The following is a 19,845-nucleotide window of genomic DNA, read 5'->3' as shown; positions in this document are numbered from 1 at the left end:
AGGAAATAGAAGATCTTATATTTACACGAAATATTAAAACATGATGAGGAGGGTGACGAGGGTACACATATACCTTCTCACTTTCAACAAGACTATAGTCTCCCGGATGATGACGAGGGTATGGTCGACATGATGGATTCCATTTTTAGGGGCACTACATCCCACGTACACGTGAATCAGAGTCTGAGGTCAAAATGCAAGAGTTGCAATCAACACAATTGTACGAGGGTGCTAGGATGTCTAAACTACGTGCTTGTCTCTCAATCTTGAATCTACAAGTACAGTATGGGTGGTTAGATACAAGTGTCTCGGCCTTAATGAGGTTAGCCCTTGCATTAATTTGACTCATTATTTGGATATTGTTTGTTTTGAGAATCATCATTTGGATAGTGTCTTTGTCATAGGTTGCTCCATAAGATGTTGCCTGCACCAAATACCCTCAGGGGGGTCACTATGTATAAACCCTCTATATCACGTGCGTTCAAGGCCTATATTTAAAGTCCCTTATCTGTAAAAAATTTCATTAATAAAATGTATCCCTTTTCTGTACAAATCTGTAAATTTTTTCCAAAACTATTTTAAATAGTCCCTTATGTATATTTATTTCTGTAAATTTTAGAAATAAAAAAAATCCTTCTGTTGAACTCACGTGATAGGGTTACATATGATGAGTGAGCCCCCCGAGCAAATACCATACCCGCATCAAGAGATGAAGCGAAAAAGATGCTAACAACGGTGGGTATGGATTATGATACCATCCATGCTTGCCGTAATGATTGTATTCTCTTTCGTCGTGAGCATGGAGATTTGGCTAGTTGTCCAAAGTGTGGGGAACAACGATATAGAGATGACTTGCAGGGTGAGAGGATACCGGTAAAGGTCTTAAGACACTTTCCCATCATTGCAAGAATACAACACATGTTTCGATGCAAATCCATAGTGGAGTTGATAACATGGCATGCATCTCATCGGTCCACTGATCACACATTGAGGATTCCCGCAGATTGTGCAGCTTGGAAGCACATAGATAATCAGTGGCCGGACTTTGCGAGGGAGCCATGCAACTTACATCTTGGGCTAGCCATGGACGGCGTGAATCCTTTCGGGTTACGCTCAACATCTTGGTCAACATGGCCCATAGTCGTGGTGAATTACAATATCCCACCATGGCTAACAATAAAAAAGGGACACCTCATGCTTGCACTACTTCTGCCAGGAAAGTACAAGGCAAAAAACATGGACGTGTACATGGCACCTTTGATAGAGGAGTTACAGATATTATGGAGAGGAGTGCAAGTCTTTGATATTTCCAGAGCTCCTAGACATACCAATGATATTTTGGTCAAGGGTATCTTGATGTGGACCATGTAGGACTACCCAGGATATGGAGAGTGTGCAGGTACGTGGCTGTGTCTTTACATGTACAATGAGGGATTATGCTTTTTTTACTCTCTTTTGCACGCATGTCTTGTACTAACACATTCATGCACGCGTGCAGGACTTGTTACAAGTGGGTACCATGCTTGTCCTGTTTGTGGACCGGCTTTGAAATCGCTTGCACGCTACTCCAAACATATGAGGAAAAATGTTTATGAAGGTCATGCTCGATACCTTCCGCTCGACCATCTCGCACATGGAGGTCAGCTTGATCCACCACCATCATATTTGAAGGCAAGTGATTGGATTCAAGCTTGGAGGGCGAATGGAGAGGAACCTCCTCCTGGTATGAAGAGGCTATCGATCTTTCACGAGCTTCCTTATTGGGGTCAGTTACAAATCAATCATCTCTTGGATCCCATGCATATCTTCAAGAATGTGGGGGCTACTATTTGGGCACACTTGGTTGGTTCCAAGGACTCGAGAGGAGTGCGAGAAGACTTGCGTGCTATGAATAGGATGTCTCATTTGTGGCCCCAAGTGCATGCTTCGGGAAAAGTTGTCCTCCCGAAAGCAACGTGGATCCTCTCTACGAGGGAGGAGGCAGCGGTCAAGGTAGACATTGCCTCTTTTCAAACACCGACAGGGTACATGCGTTGCTTGAAAGGAGCATTTTCAAAGGACAATAAGCTTAGTGGCCTCAAGTCCCATGATTGGCACAAGGTCTTACAGGTATTCTAAGTAGAATTAGTGTACCGATAATAGTGATGCGTTAGCGTAATTATTATTATGTTATATTGTTGACATGACTTCATTGTTGCTTTGATAGTTCATCCTCCCAATTACAATAAAAGGGTGCTTACAAGAAGATGTTAGAAATGCTATATTCAAGATCTATGGTATTGTGAGTTATGCTTACTATCAAATCACATTATGTATTTTCTTAATGGACATGTGAAATAGGTGGATATCTCAAATATCTTACATATGCATGGACATGTTAAATAGGTGGATATCTCAAAAAGAGATCTCTATATCGAGCATCGAGAAGGCTAGGGTGGAATCCATTGAAGCCGTATGCTTGCTTGAGAAGCACTTTCCCTCAAGCATTATGACAACTCAAGTCCACTTGCTTGTGCACATAGTTGATGAGGTGGCTATAGCAGGTACCGTTCATAATCGATGGATGTTTTTTCTCGAGCGGTTTATGAAAACTTTAAAGGGGTTTGTAAGCCAAAGAGCAAGACCGGAAGCAAGCATGGCAGAGGGATGGCTTGTGCAAGAGTCATTAGTATATATCACAGAGTTTCTTACATCCACGGATCCTGCTATGCCGCAAGCTTGGCACAACAAGGATGATGATCGCATCATTGGCGAGGTTCCCCAAGGAAAAGGGATTGAAAGAAAGATGAGCAAAGAGCAAATGGAGAAATTCAATAAGTTTTGTATCCTCAATAGCCTTGAGATGCAGAAGTGGATTGAGAGATATGAAGTGGCCAAAGCAGAAAGAATAAATGCAAGGACGACATTCAGAGTAATGTACAGGCGATCACAACCATATCCACGAGATCTGGCTCTTCTCCCTACTCACATGTCACTTGATTGGCTACAACTGGCTCTACGTAAAGCCGAACATGATGGAGAGACAATAAATGAGTGCGAGCGGGAGTTATCATCTGGATGTATGGTGCATGTAAGTTTCTTATCTCTTGACATAATTAAGTAATTATTTGTGGCAATATATGCTATAAAATAGGTGCATCTTCATTGTTTTAATGATGCTCTTTTACAGTACAAAAAGTACAGTGCATTATGGTCATATGGACGACATTTTCACGTGGAACGCATCGATTCAAAGAGAGTCACGTATGATTGTGGAGTCATGGCTAACTTCACACAAGATAGCCGAGCAAGTGCTTCGGATACCAATCTTCTCTCCCCACAGTTGGATTATTGTGGAACCATACGCGACATCTATGAAATTGATTTCAGACGATTCACTTTTTTCATTCTTGATGTAAAACGGTCTAGAACTACTTACAACAGTCCCCATGCGACAGTGAGAAAAGATAGTAGCGGTCTCTTTGCAATAGACTCCACCAAACATTGGACTGATGAAAGTGATACTTTTGTTCTTCTCGAGCACTATGAGCAGGTGCATACTAATTATTTAATTAGTCGAAGCTTTCGTTTTTAAAGTCCATTGATATATATATAATTGACGACATTTGGCACCCATCTTCAATATAGGTGGTTTTTCATCCGGATCGTTCTGATCCAAGATGGTGGTACGTGATCCAAGTTGCACCACGAAGTAAGCAAATTTTTGAAGATCGAGATGTGGATATGGAGATGCCACTACCAATGCCGGATCCAATTGATGAATCTAGTGAAGAAGATGTAGATCACCATATGAGCCAAGAGGAAGATGCGCATAATGACATCGCACGGGATGGAGATCACAATATTGATGAAGAAGACAACAATCATCAAGATCAATCACCACACTTAAGCTTTATTGAAGAAGATGATCAAATACTTTTAGGTGAACATACGATGCTAGAGTACAATGATGATATAGGACATCAACTCAGTATAGAGTTGGAGATAGACTTGCTTGGCGCCTTAGACTTGGCTCAAGATGAAATAGTTGATGTAAATGCTCTTATTTGATTTTTCTCATCTCAAACTTGGACATGAATATATGAGCTTCAAAGGCTTGATGTACATGCTCTCATTTTTTTAATGTATGAAAATTTAAAAAAATTTGTCATTGGAAAAAACTAACTTTTAAGGCCTATAAAAAAAAAAAAACCTCTCTGTAAAAACGTCGCTATAATATTTTGTATCAGTGTCGCTATATAGCAACCTTTGAAAGTCGCTATATATAGCGACTTTTAGCAGTAGTCGCTATATAGCGACGATTTACGAAACCCGCTTTTCATACTGACGATTAATGCTAAGCGGGTGCTAAACGTCAGTACGTAAACGTCGCAATAGGATCCATGTTAGTAGTGAAGCTCACTTGCATCTGCACTCAGCTTCACATTCTGCATTAAAGGAATTGAAATAGGCTTACAACGTATCATCCCATATTTGGACAGCATGTCTAATCCATACTGCCTCTACAAGAGCTGTATCCCACTTGGTGATCTAATCACCTCAATGCCCAAGAAATAATGCAGCTCTCCCAAATCCTTCATCTCAAACTTCTGCTTCAATAACATTTTCACATGAAGGATATCTTCATCACTATCACCTGTGATGATCAAATCATCAACATAAATGACAAGCAACATAATACCTTTCTCTGTTTTTCTCGCATAAAGTGAGAAATCTACCATGGAAATCTGAAAGCCAATAGTGACAAGATATTGTCCTATCTTGTCAAACCATGCTCTAGGTGCTTGCTTCAAGCCATACAAAGCTTTCTTGAACCTACAAACAAACTCAAGATGAACAGCATGAACATAACTTGGTGGCTTCTCGATAAAGACCTCTTCTTGCAAATCACCATCATGCAAGAAGGCATTCTTTACAACCATCTGATGTAAAGACCATCCCTTTGATGCATCCATAGCAATGACTACTCTTACAATTGCCATCCTTGCAACCGGACTGAATTTTTCTTCATAATCAATCGCATATGTTTGTGCATACCCCTTGACAACTAATCTTGCCTTGTATCTGTTCACACAACCATCTGCATTGCGCTTCACCTTATAAACCCACTTACAACCAATTGCATTCTTGTCTTGAGGCAAAGGCACCAATTCCCATGTAGCATTTGCTTCCAAGGCATTCATTTCTTCATCCATGGCTTTCTCCCATTTTTCTTTTCCCATGGCTTGCTTAAAAGAAGTGGGTTCTAGTTCGTGTATCACTTTGACCATATAGGCATAGTGAATGGCTGTAAATCCATCACATTTCAGCCTATCCATAGGATACCTAGCTCTGGTAGACCTGCACAAAATAGGCTCACTTCCAGGTGCTCTCAAAACATCCCTGGTCTTCCTTACTCCAGGCGTAACAACATAAGGAATACCCAACTCATCATCAATGCTCTGTTCTGAGCCACTGGATTCACCATCCACATAAGAGTGACCTACATTCACATCAAACATGGGCTGATCTACCTTCTCTTTCGTTTTCGTGATACCTGCATACCACTATCTGCATTGCTTTGAGGAGATTCTCTGGATCTCAATCTACCTATCCATGGCGAAGTATGTGAACCATTGCTAGAGGGCATTGCATTACCATTTTGTGCATCTATATCATCAATCACATTTATTGTTTTATACCAGCTGCTCATCTCATCAAAAACAACATCTCTACTCACTGTAAACTTACGAGTAGAAGGGTTATAGCATCTATACCCTTTCTGCTATAGAGAATAACCAATAAAGATGCACTTCTCAACTTTTGGATCCAACTTGGACCTCAACTCATCTGGCACATGGACATAGGCAATGCAACCAAAAATTTTCAAATGAGAAATATCTAGTTTCCTACCACTATACATCTCCTCTGGCGTCATGCCATGTATTGCTGCAGTGGGAGTCCTATTGATTATGTAAACTATTGTAGCAACTGCTTTAGCCCAATAATAATCTAGTAGGTTTTTTTCATTTAGCATGGCTCGAGATACGTCTCCAATATGCATGTTTTTCCTTTCTGCAAGTCCATTTTGCTGTGGGGTATGACTGCATGAATATTGCTACTTTATGCCACGCTCTTGCAGGAACCTTGCAAACTCATTTGAGAGGTGCTCTCCCCCTCCATCTGACCTTAGGCATTTTATTTGCAGGCCTGTTTCTTTTCCAACCATAGCTTTAAAAGCTTTGAAATGCCCAAACACTTCACTTTTTTTTTCCATAAAATGCACCCAAACTTTTCTACTGTAGTCATCAATAAAAGTGACAAAATAATGACAGCCTCCAATAGATGCAGCTTTAGTAGTCCACACATCAGATTGGATTAATTCCAATGGCTTCTTACTCTCTTAAACATGTCTAAGAAATGTTTTCCTTGCCTGTTTTCCAAATTGATAGGCTTCACATACCTTATGCATTTCTGCAACCTTGAATTTAGGCAATCCTGCAACAATATTTTGGGCCTGCATTGATTTCAGTCACTGTACATTAACATGACCAATGCGTTTATGCCAGATATCAATATCTGCAACTACACCGGTCACATGTGCAAACTTTGCTGCACTCAATTCAGGCATGTATGCATCCAACAAAAACATCTTGCCCTTCTTCTTTCCTTTTGCTATCAAGCGACCGTTATTTTTCATATCCTCAACAAAGTATCCATGGGGATTAAATCTGACTTGCAAGCCCTGCTCAACCATTTGACTAATAGAAACCGGATTCTTGGTGATATTCGGGACATAAAATACATCAAACAGGTATTTCTTTTTCCCATCCTACATAGACAAAGGAATTTTATCAATCTGCACAATAGGATGTGTAGTATCATCACCAGTCTCCACAAATCCTGGTCTTTCCATTTTCCTTGCATCCTGCATCCATTCTGCATGACCTATCATGTGATTTGACACACCTGAGTCAACATACCACACATCATTAGTTTCTTCTGCACTTGTCACAGAATCGGTCACATGCTGCACCATAAATAGATGCTCATTTCTGTCATCACCCTGTCTACTAGAAGATGCATAATTGCCTTGTTGCTATTTTCCATTCATAATTTCATTTTTCTTTTTGTAGCAGTCTTTAGCCATATGACCCATTTTACCACAATAGTAGCATTCAACATTGCTGTTTGCATTTTGGCCTCTCTGCCATCCACCATGACCTCCTTGGCTCCCCCTGCCTCTAGAGTTACCACGTTCTCCTCCAAAGAACTGGTTTTCTTGAGTTTGTTACATATTCTTATTTCTACCACGGCCTCCAGATCGGCCTCCTCTACCTCTGCCTCTACCTCTTCCAGCATTTGAGTAGAAGACAGTTTCTTTTGAAGTTCCTCGTGAAGAAGATGCACCAGTATTTCTCTGCTCTTCAGAAATTAGAAGAGCAAACAACTCCTCAAAATTAGGAAATTTTTCACAGACGGCAATGGATGTTCGGAACTGTGCATAATCCTTTCCTAGACCATTCAAGGTCATAGAAACTAAATCATCATCTTCCACTGGTGACCCAATGGAAGCAAGTGCATCTGCAATTTTCTTCACCTTCATGTGGTAGTCATTGATGCTCATATTTTCTCTCTGCACATTGTGCAAATCCCTGCATTTTCTTGGCTTATGTATTTGTGCTGTACATTTTTTCTAAAGTATCCCATGCCTCCTTTGGCATACTTGCATCCTGAATATGCACAATCATAGAATCCGAAATACTAATAGACAGCCAGTACATAACTTTTCTAGCTCTCTCATGCCATCCTTTAAATGCTTGCATTTCCTATTGATTGGGAACATTAGGAAGAAGTGGTTCTTCTTCATTTCCTGTAATGAACTCCCAATAGCCTTTTCTCGTAAGGAAATTTGTCATTCTAAACTTCCATGCTTGGAAGTTGTTCTTGTCAAGCTTTTCAGTGACAATCTGTGAAAGAGAATTAGACGCCATTACAGAACACTGCAAAATATTCTGTCACTGCAAAAAACACAACTTCTGCCTCACATGGGCAAATCTGCAAAACTGACCAAAGTGGTATTTGACCACATAGTCACTTCTTAGTGAAAATTTTGCATCAACAGGCAATAAGGATGATTTTGTAACTCCCAGTATCTCTACGCACAGGCATACGATGCAATTTCTACGGCAAAAATAGGGCCTTTTTCTCAGTGCTTGAGGAGAGCTTCCACCTCCAAAATGGGCCCCGAAATGGCCTCGAATCAAAAAAATAAAGTCACTGCCTGCAGCATATACTGCCCTCTCGCCACACTGCGAAGGGCGTCTCAATCTGAGACAATGCATTCTTGCACTTTCCGACTGTGCTACCTGCAGAGATTTGCTCCCAAACTCAAAAAAGGAAAGCAACACTGGTCCTCTTACCAGGACACCGTGAACTTGGTTTGCTTTCTTGAGCTCCTTACCACGAACCAGGCTTTGATACCATGTGAAGATAGTGGGAGAGAAGGAAGGAGTCTCACTTGTGGCTTTCTCACATACACAATGGGGGAATACACACAAAGGTGGAGGCTGAAAACAGTTTTCCTCCTCTTAGTTGTGAAATCCAAAAGAACTCTTGTACAAAGAAATATAAGAACCCTATATGTGGGTCTCAAACCAAACTCAGCTAACTAAGGTGGCATATTAATTGGGCCACAAACTAGAGTACATAAGGATAGTTGTCATCTAGTTATTATTCATGGGCGGTGTACCAAGTGCATCTGCAGCTAACAAGTCAGTGACATAAATGCACAATGGTCACCCTGGCATATCACAAGTGGGGCTCGATATCTCAACACTCTTGTCACTGCATCTACTCCCTTATGCTCACCCACTCATCTTCAGCAGGCCTAGTACCACCCCCCCTTGATTCTATGTGATCCCAATAAAATCTGCCTTCTCATATAAGGTGATTGCATTGCACTCACATGGATTAGAAATGCTAGCACTAGTGGAGACCCTTTGTTCCCACTGGCGATTTTCCACACATCTGAATGTCATCACCTTAGATAACATGCTCACAGAGGGCCTCTTTATGGCTGTGCTATATGGGTTCCCCCTAGATGTTGATGCAAGCTTCAATATTTTTAGAGCACAATACTCTTGACTTGCTGGTGGGGCCGTAATCCAAGTCCTCACAATGTGCATGGTCTTCAGCCTCTCCATTGTATCCTCCTTTGGCTCCCTATAAATTTTAGTCCAACGAGAATGAAACAAGCTAGACTAGTAGAAAACGGAGTTGTACAAATTCGCTGTTGCTTAGACAAGGCTCTCAACAATTGTGTTTTGGTCCTTGAGGGGTCCCCTCTAGGGGCAACGGCCATATCAACCTGCATTATAAAATATCTAGGATGCCACTCGACAAAAATGGCATGTCTATATCACCCTTGCCCTATATTTCCTCTCTCCTCAATTTCCCTCTTCCCACACACCTACTCAATCTTTCACTCCTCACTCTACTCCCTTTCCCCCCCCTCTTCTCTCTCCTTCATATCTCTCTTTTTCCCCTCTCCCCTCCTTCTTTTCCCCCTCTTCCACTCTCTCTCCACACCATACTCCCTTCTCTCTCTACATTACTTCCCCCTCCCTTACTCTCTCTCTATCCCTCACTCTCTCCCACAAACTACCCTCTTTCTCTTCCCCCTTACTTTATGTCAAAAGATGAATAGGTAGAAGCCAAGTTGATTCAGCTTTAGAAACTAAATGAGTCCTAGATGCTTACATTGGACCATGCAGAGATCCAAAAGAATTTATGGAAGGCCCGCTTGGATGCTAAGATTCACAAAGAATGGGAGTGTCATTTTGTAGAAGGTGATATGATGTTGTGATTTGATATCATATTCGACCACCAAATGGACAAGAATTTCTTCCAAAGTGGTCAAGACTATACCAAGTCATCAAGGAATGTAGAAATGGATCAGTGGAGGTTTATGAGTAGCAAGAGCCACATAGAAAGAACGTGTTCAACAAGTGACATCTCAAGCCCTTCTTTGGAAGGAAGGTTGGTCCAAGGCATGAGCATGATAATCACCCTATGCTTGGGGGGGGGGGGGACTCTTATATGCAAACAAAATTCCAATGTGAATAGTTTAAATAAATGTGACTGTGAAGGTGTGTGGCATCAGTAGCATAAAATATAGTGTGCAAGCGCCCAATGTTGAGGTGGCATGGCAAGTCCATGTGCCACCCTTCCATGTAAGAGGACCCATAGGCATGGTGTACATAGTCCATGGCATAAATAATATTGTATAGTGAGATGGCAAGAAATTCCATGTGCCACCCCTCCACCTAGGCAATCCCATGCAAACATTAAGTGAGATATGGCCACGGTCAATGGTATATGTACTATTAAATTGGTGGAGGTGTCAGGGGATCTCATACTTTCTTGTCCATGTGGGCTAATCCCATGTGGGGTGGTGATGCATAGTCCAACAAATAATATTCCTATAAGGGAAAAGTAGGATGAGGTGGCAAGCATATTTGTGCCAACCCTTCACTTGTCCTCCTAGGAATTATAATATTGAGATGGAGCCATGGGTCCTCATAGACTTAGGATAAATCAATGTTAGCATCTTTCTCTTGAGGGGTTCACCTCAAAAAAATTTAGTGTACCATGTGCATTCAAAAGGAGGGTCATAAGTAATTTATTGGGGTGAAACTTTTATCGAGGGGTTTTTTTAATGCCCCTTGAACGCACATGATACATAGGGTTTCTTGGTAGTGCACCCCCCAAGATCTTTCTACAAAAGAATCCTCTGTTGTATTTAAAAACTAAGATACTCATCCACACCATGCATGTGGGAGGATGCATTTATGAGGGGACCCCCCTTCCTTTGGTTATAAAAGGTAGGGACCATTACTTGATGAGACATGCTCATTCTTTTATAGCCACCATTTTAGCATTTTGATTTCCCATTGTCCCTTTCAATAAAGCATGGCTCTCGTTTCTTGATGTCTCTATCTCCTCATTCCCCCTTACCATGTATATGCTTCTCATCCCCCTCCCCCATCTCTCTTGTGCCATAGCCTCTTTCTTCATCCTCACCCCTCTTCTTTCATATTCTGCACCCATGCTACCTCTTTCTCCCTCTCTCTCGCTCTTCCCCATGGCTCTTGAGCGTCGCCATGGTTTGTGCCTGATGGCTTGTGTTGGTATCTTTTCTTGGTAAAATTTCTCTCAAAGCACTTGCTATAGCAGCAGCAATAGCCAAAGCATGTTGACAGAATTCCAAACAAAGTGAGGTCCTTCTTTTAGATGTATAGTTTAAACCCATCTCACATATGTTTCATAAAGCTTTGGGAGACACATCAGCATATCTTGCACACTACCTTGATTAAAAGATGGAGCAACAACCCAAAGCTCTTGGGTGTGTGCTCTCTCTCTCTCTCCCCTTCTCTCCCTCAGCCTTCTCCCCCCCCGTTGGGCTAGCCCAACTGAGAGAGAGAGGACTCCATCCTTAGAATCACAAATTCTATTGATGCAATATGATCTTAATGCTGAAATTTGTTTGGAAGTAGCTGTTATGGATAATGACAGGGCTAGGCATGGAAAGTTTAGTCGAGTGTTGGGAGCAGATTTTGAAATCTCTAGCATCCTATAGTTAGCTAGGGTGAGGTCATTTTAACCAACCAAAGTAGGCCATCACCTAGCTCGAGTATCACACAAAAACAACAAAAAAAAACGAACATCTCATTAAAGCAAATTGAGGAAAAACTACAACGAAGCAAGATTTTGGCAAAAATGAGAGAAAATGGAAAAAGGGGCCTTTGAATAACTTTTATGCAAAAATACCACGCGGTAAATTGAGTTATCCCATCATATTTTGATGGCTCTAATTGTGAAATGTGTCCAAAGCTGCACACACTGTGTATTGCCATGTGTCTAGTTTAAGTTTGTCGTGCAGTATACGGATCTACCGTGCATGTTTTGGATCATATTGCATAGTATTTGGGTTTACCCTATGGTGTTTTCAAGATATACCACATGGTATTTGGCAGTCAAATGGTTGCCTCTAGCCAGCTGAAAAAATGCATTTAGAACAGTAGGATGCATCTTTTATCCAAAAGCATGTATTATATTTTTGAAAAACATACATTTTAAACCCCTAATGCTAGGGGTCTATAAGGTCTTTGAATCTCCAAACTTAGCACCTCTTGGGATCTATTAAGAATGATTTCATGCAATATCGCTCTATTAAGCATGATTTTGAAGCAATCTACATTGTGTATTGCATAAGCAAGCAACCATATTTAGCCTCCCTTTTAGCTATATCTATTTCCATAACAATCAGCTCCATCTTTTTATGTGAATTAGCCAGTCCATTACTACTATCCTGCTTGTATGAATCAGTAACAGAGGCCTTGGTCAGTACTTTGTTCAATCCCTATGAGGATGCTCATACTACAAAACTAGCTGACTGCTATGAATGGGTTGCCTGTATTCAAAAATTAGTTCTCTCTTCATTCAGATATTGGATTTATGTGGGGTTTGTTGTAATAGGATTGGAATTTTGTGTTTCCATTGATTCAGCATTTGCCAGTCACATTACATCTAGAGATATTGAGAAATTCACAAAAAAGCATCTGATTATTTTATTTCATAAGTTGTGTAGAAACACATCTGATTAATTCATAAGGCATCTAATTATTTTATTGAAAACTACTAATTGTGCGGTGAACAGAGAGAGGGAGAGGGTTGCAATAGAGGAGAGGATAGATATGGCTATGGTAGTGAAAGGGGAAGCTAAGGGAGGAGGATCAAAAGGAGAGGGGCAGATTGCAACAAAAGGGGAAGTTGAGGGAGGTGGATCGAGGGGAGGAGTGTTCGAATTGAGAACCAGTAAGTAGATTGAACAAAAGAGACAGTATGAAAATGAAGATAGACCAAAAGAGAGACCAAAAGAGAGACTCAGAAATTGGGTATCTTGCATTGAACATCCTCCATACATATAGCAACGTTTGAATTCTAACCACATGAGGTTACTCTAGATTGGGCTGGTCACAGTGATTCATATCCTCATTTGAATCACTAACATTATTTCATCATATAACATCTTCACTTCTAACATTACTTATAGTATTTCGTCAGTGCTTGACTTATTAATTCCAACATGCTCCCTTAATTCAAGGATCACTTTAACAATCTTTCAAACTATCTAACGATTTATTAATCTGACTAATCATGGATTTTAGAAGAACTTTATCACTTGGTCTTTATCCATTCATGTTGCATTCACCTGAGTCCTCTCGGTCTGAATTTCTTGGAGTAGAGCATTCTTGCTTACTCATGTCAACCTAACTAGTTCCATTCCATGAACTTGAAGCCTTTGTATTTTCTTTCTTCTTGTATTGCCTTCCTCCTGCAAATAATATCATTTCAGCACCTTTATCTTTTACTTTATTCTGCTTCTGTCGATGAATCTCTTCTTGAATTATTATGCTAGTTAGTTCTTTGAACTTCATCTCCTTTGTCACACAGCGGTCAGCATCATGTTGAGGTGATCGTAAGATTCAGGTAGTGTGTTGAGAAACATGATGCACCTCTTCCTCAGCAATATTCATTGCGATTGATCCTAATTGATCTGTTACTATCACAAAAGTGAAAGGTTGAGAAAAAAGAGGTGGCAGCAAGAATGTGGAGGCCTATAAAATATTTGCCAGATAACTATGTAACAATGGCAACAAAAAACTCTTCAAGAAAGAATGGTTTTTTGGCAGGAAGGACAAAGATCATTGCATGGAGGAGTGCATCAACATACAAGTGAAACATGATGCAATGGATAGTGCGATTAGATATTTTATCACAAAAAAGAATATCCCTATTGGTCAATGCAATATTGACCCTAATATTGTAAAGCATATAGCCACTTTATCCACAACTAAGAAGATGGGGCCAAAGTAGTCACCTCGTTCCTCGGGGGGGTCACTATGTATAAACCCTCTATACCACGTGCGTTCAAGGCATATTTCTAAAATCCCTTATCTGTATAAATTTTTCATTAATAAAATGTACCCCTTTTCTATACAAATCTGTAAATTTTTTCCAAAACTATTTTAAATAGTCCCTTATGTATATTTATTTCTGTAAATTTTAGAAATAAAAAATATCCTTTTGTTGAACTCACGTGATAGGGTTACATATGATGAGTGACCCCCCCGAGCCTCGTTCGCAACAAATATCTTTGGAAGAGTAATTTAAACAACAATATATAGAGAAAGCACAATGAGAGGCTTTTGAGGAAATTTGTCACACCGGTTAGCAACTAAGTGTAACACAAAGTTGTATCACATTCCACTTTGTGTTACAACTTTGTGATACAACTTTGTGTTACAACTTTGTGTTACAACTTTGTGATACAACTTTGTGTAACAACTTTGTGATACAACTTTGTGTTACAACTTTGTGTTACAACTTTGTGTTACAACTTTGTGTTACAACTTTGTGATACAACTTTGTGTTATAACTTTGTGTTACACTAAACATGGTTCAAAATCTACATTGGAAAAGAGCCATGGCATCTGTAGCAAGGGCAGGTCTAGGCTTTATGTTGCCAACTTCCAAGTTACAATGCTATCGACAATAACTACTTGGATGCATACTATGGGAGGATGAAAGTAGAGATGGAGCAAGTAGTATATGATGGTATTGAGATAACATGATGTACCATCGTTAGTGATGGATGGAAAAATGTCACCAAGAGTCCTCTAATCAATATCGTGGTTGTGACATTTTAGGGAGAGGCTTTTCATCAATCCATTGGACACAAGTGGTAATGCCAAGATAGGTGAATGCATTGCTAAACAATTGGAGGCTGCAATTCTAGATGTTGGGAAGCATTATATTGTTTAGATAATCATCAACAATGTGAAGAATGGTAGGAAAGCTGTAAGAATTATAAATAAAAATATCCAACCATTTGGGAATCACTGTGCTCTTGATATTGCATTGACCTTGTTCTTGAGGAATGGTATAAATCAAGGAAGATTGTATGGTTCAAAGCCACTGTAGATGAAGGATGAAGATTGGTGTTGTACTTCCTCAACCATGAGAGATTGTTGGGCATATTGAGAAACCACCAACTTGTTGAACATCCATTAGAGTTTTTGAAACCTGGAAAAACACGTTTCGAAACAAAGTATATAATGTTGGACCGTTTGATCAAGCTATCAGGAGTTGTAATGGAGACATTATTCAGTGTAGAAGCCAGCGAGTGGATAGCTGAGTCAACCTCACAAAATGCCCGTAATGAATTCATAGAGATGAAGCAAATCGCTCACACTGCTAGCTTTTGGAAGAGAATAGTTAATATGGCCGATGCAATGAGGCCGGTATGGTTTGCCATTTGAAAACTAGACGTGAAAGGTCCAAGTTTGGGCAATGCTTACATGGCTTGGTGGACTTCTGAGCAAGACCTATTAAAGGAAAATAGAAGATCCACAAGTGACAGCGTTGGCTATAGCATCGGTCATCGTGCCACTTTGCAAAAGATGTTTCGAAAGAGATGGAATCATTCTATGACCACTATCCAACTTTGTCCTTGCTGTGTCTGTCAAGGGCTCTAATTGCTTTACCATTTCTCATTGAACAACTATATCACCTAAGACTCTAGGTAGAAAATTTAGTATAGCCTCTTTCTCCTCTGTCTGCTCCACCTCTCTGTGCCTTGTCCAGCTACAGTAAAATTGAGCAAGTATGCACTGTTGCATTTCATCTAGCTTAGACTTGGTATGAGGAATCTCTCTTATTTGCTCCTCACTCAGTGTAATAATATGTCGAACAAACACCTTGTGGACAAGGTGTTGCAACTTGATTCTCCAAGTATCCCTCTGGGGTGGCTGCCATGAGGAAAGCAGAGGTATAGATCTAATCCACACAACAATCATTACGTAAGCACTCTCCCAGTTTTGCTACCATGACTACGTGTACATATGAAAACCAACGTAGAAGCAATTAAGTAATTCACATGTCTAGGCCCAATCGTAATGCATTATGTGAAAATTCAACAATCATTACAAAAACAAAAGCCAAAAATTCACATAAACAACACAACAATATTTGCTATGATATGATGAAAGCAAAAATCAAATTGTACGTACAGACACATAGAACATGCGCAACACAATTTCTTTAGAAATAAAATTGATATCTATGCACACATGCTAACATGAATTTCTAATAGATAATTATAACGTGGAACCTACAAAAAATAGCACGGCTCATACAAACGATATGAGGTGTAAGAAAAACATAGGTAAGCCGTAATTGGTCCAAGAAACCCTATCAAAGGAGGATAGGCTATAAAAGACAAAACAGGAAAACATATAACAACAATCACAATTTAATGAACCAAGATGATCTAGATCAGCATTGTGTGATCAGACATCTTGAGCTCGTTGGGAAGGTCATGGTCGAGATGAATCTAACCGGCCAAAGCAAGCTATCATCCGGACAATAACCGGCTCTATTAACATTATTGTATAATATATATGAATATATGATACTAGACCAAAGTGAGGTGAATCTAGCCGGCTGAAGCGAGCCATCACTCGGCCTTGATCATGATACTACCTCCTAATAGAATGCCACTCGAGGTGAGATGAATGCAACTAGCCGAAGCAAGTCATCACCCGGCCCCAAGTGATAGACATCATACATGCACTCACATATAAGAAAGCATACATAAGCATCACACATATTCCTCTCTCGCTTGCCCTATCTCTCTTTTCCTCTCTTAGGTGGGACAAGGTGAATTAAGTTGGACGAAGCGAGCCATCACCTAGCCTTGATTTCAATACTACCTAATACAATGCCACTTGAGGCTAGATGAATCCAACCAGCCAAAGCGAGTCATCATCTGACCCCAAGTGATGCAAATCATACATCCACACAACATAGATGTTTTTATCGAAGGTATATTTATATATTAATATAAAAACTTGGTGAAAGTTTATCGAGCTAGTTTTTATAGTTTCACAATATTGATAGAATATAGTACACTTTTCTATATTTTCTTTTGAATTCTGGCATAAAATATATGAATCCTGGCAAAACTTGAAAATTTTTCACACAAAACTTTCAAATCTTGGCAAATGTTTCAAACATTTATTTTTATTAGGGCACACAAACTTTCAACACTAATATAAATGTTTCGCTCCTTAATGAAACTAACATGAAAAAATCATCCCTGACACACACACAAAAGCAAGCAAACATAAACATATCACATATTTCTCTCTCTCTTTTCTCTCAGCTAGGGTGAGGTGCATCTGACTAGCTGAAGGGAGCCGTCACCCATGGCCTTGACTGAAAACAAAAGCAAGGCTAGAAGCTTTGTCTTTGAGATTGCAAGAGATCGTCAAAGTAACACTCTTTCGAGTATGACTAGATGACTTTGATCCCTCTAGCCTTATGGGCAAAGAGGTTAGGATGATTGTATATATATTTAAGTAATGGTGGTCTATCATGCTCTAATTTTATGCCATATAAAAAAGTGTCTATCAATTTCTTCATAAATTCCTCCACGGTTGAGATATCAAGGATCGCATATGAGATTTAAAATAAATGAATGAATGAATGAATAAATAAATAATTATATATACACATACAACCTCTAAATCTCTTGCAATAAAGCCAAAACTTTTGATCTATGCATATTTTGGCCTTTTTGACACCAAGTATGAGTTCAAAAGGCCCAAAAACTTTAGAAACGACTGTAAAGATGGGTTTTTTTGGTGATTTTCCAAAACCCCCTCTAGAATGCATCTGCTTCTAGCTAAAGCAGCCCGTGCCAGCATGGGATGCTTTAGTTAAGAATAGATGCACTTCTTCTCAAGAGTGGGTTTTTAAAAATCATTGAAAGGTACCCATGCTTACAATCGTTTCTAGGGTTTTTAGGCATTATGAGCTTGTTTTGTATGCCAAAAATGCCAAATTATGCACAGATCAAAACTTTAGTTTTTGTTGCAAGTGATCTAGAGTGAAAGCTTTCTTTTAGTGGAATAGCTTTTGCAGATAATTGCTATAGTGATTATGTACGCATAGTGCATTTGTTGGATGAGATTGCTATATGCGGCACTATACATGCATGATGGTTGTTATTCCTCGAGTGCTTTATGAAGACCTTGAAGGGTTTTCTGAGGCAAAATGCGAGGCCCAAAGGTAGCATGGCCGAGGGTTGGTTGGTACAATAGTCATTTGTATATATTTTTGAGTTTCTTGTTGATGTGGATAGCTCTCTCCCAGGACTATGCAGAGATGAAGAAGACCTCAACATGACCTCTATTGTGCCTCAAGGAAAAGGATGGAGAAAAGTAATGGACAGGGAGTTTCTTAATATTCTAAACCTCTATTGCATGCTTAATATTGATGTGATGAAAAGATGGGTGAATGAGGATGCAAAGGCAAGAAGACAAGGAGAAAGGGACCCCTTCTGTACACACCATGGATATCCTGTGCCATACCTTGAGCATTAAGAGAACTTCCAAAGGATATTCATGTCAATTCATGACAAAAAGGAGAAAGCAAAGAGAGACGAGGGGATGCATATCACAATTTTAGAATGGGAGTACATTTACTAATATGGAGCATATGGAGGCTGATCATGGCCATGGAGGTGAGGATGATCATGATATGAGAGAGGAGGATGATCATGAGATAAGAGATACAGATATTCAGGCCATTACCCATGAGGACGAGCCTTCCATTGCTGATGTTGATTTTGGTGAGCACAGTAGGGGAAAGAGGGAGGAAAAAGAGAGGAGGAGAGAGGAAATAAGAGAGGGGAGAAGATAGGAAAAGAGAGAAGAGAAGAGAGGGGAAGAGAGGAAATAAGAGAAGAGAGGGGAAGAGAGGGAAAGAGAGGAAAAGAGAAGAGAAGAGAAGAGAGGGGGAAAGGAAAAGAGAAGAGAAGGAGAAAAAAAGAATAGAGGAAATAAGAATGGGGAGAAGAGAGGAGAAGAGGGGAGACGAGAGGATAAGGGTTCCTATGCCCATCACTATAGCTAGTGCTTAAGGTGCTACCTGCAAGCCAATGCAATCACAAAAAGAAAATAGGAAAAGAAGGGAAGCACTTTCTTACCTGGAGATGACGTGTCCTGGCATGAGATAATCCCACTCAAACCAAAAGGTGTTTCGTGTCCTAGCCCTATAATTGAGAAGAAACATACCATTAAAAAAAAACTAATTAGTGAAAGGAGAAGTTTGAAGAAGCAACATTCCAAAGGGTATGGATTGAGGAGACAAAGAGAAGACTACAAACAAGGAGAACGCACAAAAACAACAGGTATAACTTTCATACTCTTCTCTTTCATGATTGTTTTTTGTGTATTCCTTCTTCTTTTAAAGAAAGAAAAGGAAAGGAAAGGAGGAGAGAAACTTTAGAAAAGAAGGAAGGGAAGGTGAAAGTAGAGGAAGGGAAAGTAGAGAAATATCAAAAAAAGAAGAGGTGAGCCTTTTTTCCTTTACCAAATCTCATTTTTGGTCCATCTCTGAAAATAAAGCATGAAAATGAGCACATGGGCTTAGCTATGCAAGGAGAAACATGCTTCAACACTCATAAAACAAAATGGGGGAAGGAAAAAACCTACATTGTTTAAATAGACACACCTTCTTGGAAAATGTCTTTTCACATGAGTAGAGAGGGAGGAGAGAGGGAGAAGGGTGGAGAGGGAGCACAAGTGTTGGGAGAGGGGCTGGATAGGGGTCAAGAGTGTGGGGAAGAGACTGGAGGAAGGTGAGGAAGGAGGAGAGTTTTTTTTTTTGTTGCGATGGAATTGTGAGGGAAGGTGACGCGGGTTTTGGGTTTTAGCTCCAAGCATCGGTATATAG

This window comes from Dipteris shenzhenensis, chromosome 13 (assembly GCF_047967505.1).
Source record: "Dipteris shenzhenensis isolate YYH24624 ecotype China chromosome 13, Dip_SZ_1.0, whole genome shotgun sequence".
NCBI lineage: Eukaryota > Viridiplantae > Streptophyta > Polypodiopsida > Gleicheniales > Dipteridaceae > Dipteris > Dipteris shenzhenensis.
This window is presented reverse-complemented; position numbering follows the sequence as displayed.